The sequence below is a fragment of the Maylandia zebra genome, linkage group LG18, assembly GCF_041146795.1.
Source record: "Maylandia zebra isolate NMK-2024a linkage group LG18, Mzebra_GT3a, whole genome shotgun sequence".
Taxonomy (NCBI): domain Eukaryota; kingdom Metazoa; phylum Chordata; class Actinopteri; order Cichliformes; family Cichlidae; genus Maylandia; species Maylandia zebra.
Window position 1 is genome coordinate 23,479,602 of NC_135184.1, and position 7,279 is coordinate 23,486,880.

The 7,279-nt window shown below is 38.4% G+C and overlaps 1 long non-coding RNA gene across 1 annotated transcript; it reads right to left on the minus strand.

The window, feature by feature from the left end:
• Positions 1 to 366: 366 nt before the first annotated feature.
• Positions 367 to 2,545, minus strand: LOC143413642 (uncharacterized). The gene is made up of 3 exons (XR_013094261.1): positions 2,331 to 2,545; positions 1,680 to 2,014; positions 367 to 1,391 (listed from the first exon to the last, which is right to left on the minus strand). It is a non-coding gene; the product is annotated as an uncharacterized LOC143413642 (long non-coding RNA).
• Positions 2,546 to 7,279: the final 4,734 nt, after the last annotated feature.

Here is a 7,279-nt window from a genome sequence, read left to right on the forward strand (position 1 = left end):
TGATGACTTGGTCAGCAAAATAGTTTTCCTTATTCAAACAGGAAAAAAATTCAGAGAAACCACTGCAACCTGTGTTTGGCCAGGGGTGTCAAACTGAAGTCCTGGGGGCCAGAATTGGCACGCCCAAGACTCCAATCCAGCCCCAGTGGAAAATGTGAAGGAGAGCATTGATTTTGGACTTCTCACTGTATTTTCTGTTAGTTTTACAGCTTTAACTACTGATAGAGACCTCCCCCATGGCCATTTAGACTGCACTAAAAGTAATTAAGTTATAGAAAAACAATTAATTGATAGAAATTGAGAGCATTTTTATAGTGGGTCCACAATAAAAAAACAAACAAACAAAAACAACAAAACTAAAAAAAATAAATGACTTTGCTTTATTATTGCAGGACAGTCTTTGCAATAATCTGCCAGAACCTTTTAGGTAATTTTACACATTTATTTCTTCATGTTAGTATTTTTTTTTCTTTACTCCAGCAGAAAAACTGAGATGTACTGTTGAAACTGCACTTCATTTTTTCTCATATGAAGACATCTCAAAGATTCAGTGTGTAGTTAAACGTTTTTGCACAAAAAGGGGAATTCCAAAGATATGTGTGTCCATATCCATATCTGTAGTTTGATTTTTAAAACCTTGGATTTATTTTGGACGCATTGTTTAGCAAAATACTAAAAACATAACATGATGTCAATATCTACGCAAGTTAAATGTTTCTAGATTTGATTTAGGACCAAGTGAAGAATTTCCAGTGAGAGAAAAAGGACAATACTGAACACACACGACTCACAAAACCTCAGATAGACTGCCCACACTTCTCTCCAAAGGTCAAAGTAAAGCCTCATCTGTAACTACAAGAGAACACCATAAAACAATCTAATCTAATCACAAACTTGATTACCTTGGACTGCTGTCAAAATTTGTACAGTGTTTTCCAGCGTGGTTGTGATATGAGATGTGCCAATAATAGTAGCAATCAAACATGTGTAACATAGATAATCGTACCAGGAGGGAGTGGATTAAATAAAAAAAAAAAAAAGGTTTGTTACTCTCCTCCAAAATGGGAGATAACAGATAACACTGACATGTTGCTACCATCCAGTCATTTCTGTTTACAGTCAGACTGTATCAAAAAGCAGCAGTAGCAGTATGCTGACTTTTAGCTGTACATCGTTATACAAAAACAGAGACAGAAATCAAAAGAGACAGCTTGCTGCATACAACAACTGGAGCAAAATGCGCAGGCCTTTCTATAAATGTGTCCCGTGATTAATCTGGCAAAACGTACACGTCTTCTTCTTGACAGTCATGTGATTGGTCATTAATGTATATGGCCTCATCTATGACGTCGCACTGCAGGTACACGCCGTCATCAGGTTCGACTGGGAACCTTTGAAAAAACAGTAAATGTGATGGAAAACAGTCTCGTTAGGTAAACTGTAAAAGTTTTTGGGTTTCTGTATTTGTCTATATCACAACAGGGTTGTGCAAAATGGGGAAACTGACACACACACACACACACACACACACACACACACACACACACACACACACACACACACATTGTTTCTTAATCCACTTCCGTCCGTTGCTTTTGAGCTTCTGCAGTTTCATAAGTGTTCCAAGAAATACATTTTATGAAAATCTACACGTAGAAAAAACAGTTAATGCAGCTCACCTGCTTTGGTTTGAAGCTGCCATGCTGGAGCCGCAAGTTTGAGGTTTCAGGTTTTCATAGATAGAAGATTGTCCTATTGACTCCTCTCGAATCATACCAGTATATTCATGGGAATCTGCTTGTGGGGTCTCTGAGTGATCCTCCTTTTCTTGCGCTGTTCTTTGTCTAAACGGCATCACATTGGCGATTATAGAGTAGAATTTATAAATGATTACACCAACTATGATCGCAAGCAGCAAAAAGAAGACCCCAAGCCCGACTCCTAGATTTGTAGAAGAGTTGGAGGAACTGTCACTGACTGTGTTATTTCCTCCTGTGCCATTGGTATACATGGTCTGCAATTATGGATAAAGAAACAAAATGGTTCAAAAAGCATGGCTGAAACAATAATGTGATAATCTGTCAAACTACAGCACAAGACAGTGTTTAGCAGTATAGCTGAGATGGAAAGTTAAAGGTTGATTCTAAACTAGAGACCTTCCACTGTTAAAATGTAACATTATAAATATATGATTAAGAATACAAGTTTAAAAAACACAATAAAAATGGATTAAAATGAACAAAACAGTCAAAGTTGACATGTTAAATCAATATGATTATGTAAGCCAAGTCAAGCAGCAGAGGTTAAGTCAATAAAAACACTCATGTTACCTTGAAGTGCTGCTTCAGTGTTGTGGGTCAAGGTCTGCGGCGTGAGCGTAATCATGTAGCTCACCATAAGCACCGTTCGTTAGCTTTGTTGAAGTTCCCTTTATTGAAATCATGGAACTGAGCAAAAGAGACGAAACTAGAATATTTCCTGTAAAAGCTCAGGCTGAAAATAGAAAGCTGCTGACAAGAGCTTAAAAAAAGTGTGATAGTAAACTTTGTGACTCAACAGGCGAACACTCTTCCTGCTTCTACTGAGGTACATCCAACTTTAGCTTCACTTGGTTGGTTATGACCAATATTGTTTTTTGAACAGCAGAGAGTTTAGGTTAAATTGATACTTCTTTCTTTCTCTTTCCAAAAAGTCTCAGATTCACCCAACAGAAAAGTCTTTTTTTGTGTGATTCAACTTATCAGAGAAAAACAACTTTAACTTTTTTGCGCCCTTTTCTCTCAGATGTAAACCCTTCAAGCTGTGTTGATAAGGGATTCTCATGATGCCGTTAAAGTGAAACTGTGCTACCAGCACACTCTCTAACAGACATAAACAGGATCAAACTGCCACTTGGTTCAACAGGACCTTTGCCTCCCCCTGCTGTCAGTCTTAGTCTCCACATACAGAACACGCTCATGCTTCATAACCTCTGCACTTTAATTCTGTCTGTGGATATTTGACCATACACCTTAATAACTTGTGAATTAATGACGCTTCGTTAAGCTTCTGCTGCTACTTTGCCACTATCTGAACCAAATCAACTGGAAGATCCTTTATTTGTCTCTGTCGACCAACAAAAGTCACGCTGCCTTAAAAAACTCTGTTGAAACACTTTCTCACACCACTTACAAGTTTAAATTTGTGTTCTTGAATCAACATAAACACTTGGAACGCAAAGCTGTGCTTGTGACAAGGATTTAAAAATGGCAATGTTTATCTGAGTCAGTCTCAAAAACTATCCGATTACTTTTGTGTTACCCAGAGGAAGAAACATATTAACATTTGTGACCTGCAGAGGAGTGAAGTAACAAAGTACAAATACTTTGTTAGTGTACTTAAGTTGACTTTTCAGGTATCTGTACTTGAGTAGTTTTTTTTTTTTTTTTTACTTTTACTCCCTACAATTTTAAACTAATATCTGGACTTTCTACTCCTTACATTTTCAAAACACACTCGTTATTTTTGGTTTTAAGGCATTTGAGGGGTCACTGGCCCTCAAACATCAAGCCTAAAAAGTAACACATGAAAATCCTTTTCGTTTATTAGTCACCAGAGGATAGAAAGAGACCAAAGAGGCACAATCGTGTGGCAAAGTCAGGGGTTCAAGTGGGTTGTATTTTCTTTTTCTGTTTTTCTTTTTTTTTGGTACAGCACCGGGACGACTGCAGTATCCATAGGTTGCTGTACTTCAGCATCTGGCTACTCCCACAGAAGACAAGCGAGCATAAAGGCAGTAACATTTTTTAAGTGACAGGTCATTTCAAATACAGCATTTCTATCAGCAAGCATGCAGACTGTTTGTGTGCAGGTTATCTGCACACAAACAGATGAAAAGGTCCAGCTGCTGTTTTTGACAGGGAGAGAAAAGAGAGCTAACTTCACTCGAAGATGGAGAAAGATAAGAAAGACAGAAGAGGAAGAAGAGAGGTTATATTTAAAAGTAAAGACGGCTCAGTGGTGTTTGATAAACTGGAAAGTTAAAGCTTAAATGTAGCTCCTCATGACCCAGATACTGGGTCTGTATATGTGACATTATGGTTTTTCATATTGTGAAACGTGCAAAACAAACTGTGGCTAACTGTGTTATTTAAAGGTAGCATGAACATCCTCTGCAGGTTAGTGCAGGTTAAACAGGTTGATTTTGCTGCACTGTGATGGGTTTAACGTGTGTGTGACTTGTGCACACTGGGTGTCTAGGAAAAAGTTACCACTGACAGTATCCAATCAGTGGTAGAGGATGGAAGTCAGCCAGGGAAACTCTACAAAGAGCAGCAGGTCAGCTGGACACAGCATGTAGATTAAGGAAATCTGAGCTGTGCTTCTTTTCACGCTGAGTCATTAAACTGATTTTTCGGCTTTCTTTACCTGCTGAGTCTCACTTTAACCCCTGACTGTACCAATGTTCCTGTTTAGAAGCAAAGAAAATAGAGCTAGTTTTAAATTTTCCTTCTTTTCCCCAGATTTTGTTTTTCTAATTAATTGATTCAGGCTAAGTTTTTATTCCCATCTTCTGATAGTAATTTATTATTACATTATTACAGCACAAGGTTCAGTTAGCTTTGCAGAATAAATAAATGAAAAATGTGGTAGAAAAAGAGCTACTTTCTTACTTCACAGCCTGTCATTTTTCATTTTTAGTTGAGTGAAGAATTTGAATCAGTACTTAAAGTGGTCTTGAGCAATAGTTCTTGGGGTTTTCAGGAAGTCTTTTTAAAGTTTTTCTCTGGTAATTGGTTGCATTTTCAGGTCAGTACTATTTTTGGAGATCCTTATTACGCCATTTAGCAGTGACCTATGAATCATTCAAGCACAAAAAGCCATCTAACTGAAGGGATGAACCAGTGTTGCGTCTACACATAACAGCCAACAAAACAAGGAACCGCTTTTAAATTGAATATTTGGACAATTTGTTAAAAGCAGCCTGTTACAAAAACATTTTTTCTAATTTCTTTTGTTGAATCTATGAAAAATATTGAATATAACACAGTTTGATAAACATAAAATAATATTTTGCTCCAACAAAGTGATTCCCAAAACACTATTAGCCAAAAACAGCATATCTCAACACGGTGTGTAGTGCTTCCTTAAAAAATTTGAGGAAACTGGGCGAGAGGAGGATGAAAGAAGAAGTAGCAGGAATTTAAAAAGACAAAACAAAAATATCTACAGCAGATAAGCAGTATCTGAAAGTCATGACCTTAAGAAGTAGTAAAAAAAAAAAAAATCCAACAATGACCTGACACAGGACCTGATAGATACAGCTGGTCCTTGGCAGTCCAGTCCAGTTGATCCACCTACTGTTCATTGAAGTCTCCTCAAAAAGGGCAACTGTCAAGAAGCCATTCTTAAGGAAGGGAAACAGAGAGAAAAGGCTGAGGTCTGCCAAATTTTACAACACCTGAGCTGACAATCAGAGTCAACAGGTCTGATCAATTAATTCAAATGTAACAGGTTTGGTTTAAATCATCAACAGGATAGAAGCACAACAGTGTCTACAGCCATCTGTAAAACATGGTGGAGCCCCTGTCATGGTTTGGGGCTGAATTTCAGTCAATGTTGTTGTGGATTTTGCCAAAATGGTTGGAGGGAAAAAAATTGCCATCAAATTTTGATGTACCATACAATACCGTCTGGGAAAATTCTGAATGGCAATGACTTCATTTTTCAGCACAACAATGATCCCAAACCCAGTCATTGCAGTAAAAGCATATCTGAATAGAAAAACACACAGTGCAACACTATCAGTCATGGGCCGGCCTCTTCAGAGCCCAGACCTCAAGTTTATTAAAAGCGTGTGGGATCATCTTGACAGAAACAGGTATTGTGGCTTTGGCATTGTAACTGTGCATCTACTAGATGGACTGAGTTCAGATATAGAATATTATTATAGTCAAAGGTTTAATCCATTTGTCCACCAAGGCCCAGTCATGAACTAGTGACCCAACCAGACTGTTCATGCGGATCACCTTGTGTTACCTGGCACATGCCTTCATATGTTTTATATGGTGTTAAAAGATTAAAAAGGTTTTTGGAGGTGTTTCAGAGGAAGATTTGGTACCATTTAAAAGGCTTGGCATACCTGAAAAAAAAGAAAACCTTTCTTATTTTATTGATAATTAATATTTGCCATCTTAGTACACTCTGCTGGAGCAGCATGCATGCTTCAGGACAAGTCTAACTACATTAAAGGAGCAAAGCACAAAAGACAGAATAATGTTACTTATCAAAGACTATGGGGTTCACCAAACTCTCTATCATTTATATCTGTTACCATCTCATCAGCGTTTTGTGAACAACACGGAGCCAGAGTGTGAAATTTGGTGTAGATGTTTAAATGACTTTCAGACTTTGAGCTCGGCCGATAAAGTGAAGTGAAACGTTCTTTCAGCTGTGCACTAAAGCTGAGATGTCGCTGCATGCTGGGCTGTTATTGTCACCGCAGCATGTTTGCATTAGATAAACATTAACAATATCTGACAAAGGACAGCTGGATACAGAAATCCTCCACATGCATTTCCCCCCGTTTTAAAAGGGAATTACATACAGGCTCAACTTAAAGCCTCTTGCCCCTTGGAGGCTTATTGAACAATAAAAATAAATAAATAATAATAATCCTGTGTTCAGACTCCTATCCTCCACCTGCCCTGGAGTCACTTCTTTTCCTATGTTACCATGGTTACATTACAACCAAATTACACTCAACTTAATGGCAGGTGAAACAGCTCCACTGTGTCTTTAGTGTCTGAGAACAAGAAACAATAATTAGGTGCGTTTATCCTTAAAACAAAACAAATGCTCCAGATGTTTTGTGTTTCGTGCGAACTTCAATCTGCAAGTAAGCTATTTTCACTGCGCTCCACACGGAGTCATAAATTAAAATCAGAGGGGGGGTTTTTGGAGGGGGGGGGGGGGGGGGTGTTAGGGGGGATGAAGCAGTGCAGGTGAAATTAAAAATCCCAATGCAGCCAAAAAACAGGTACGGACACGCAAAGACCTTTTCTTTTTCTCTTTCCCCTGCAGACGGATTCGTTTGTCATCGATGGCACAAATACCACATTTGTTTTTCACAAAAAACTCGTTTGTCTTCAGCGAATGTGTAGTCCATACAGCTTTTGTATCTGCTCAGTGGGAAAACTAGGAGGAGAGAGACACTCCCAGGGGGATTCAGAGACTTCTACATTCTCACTCAAGGCGCAAGTCATGTACACTAAGGCCAAACCAAACTGCAAATTGTCTC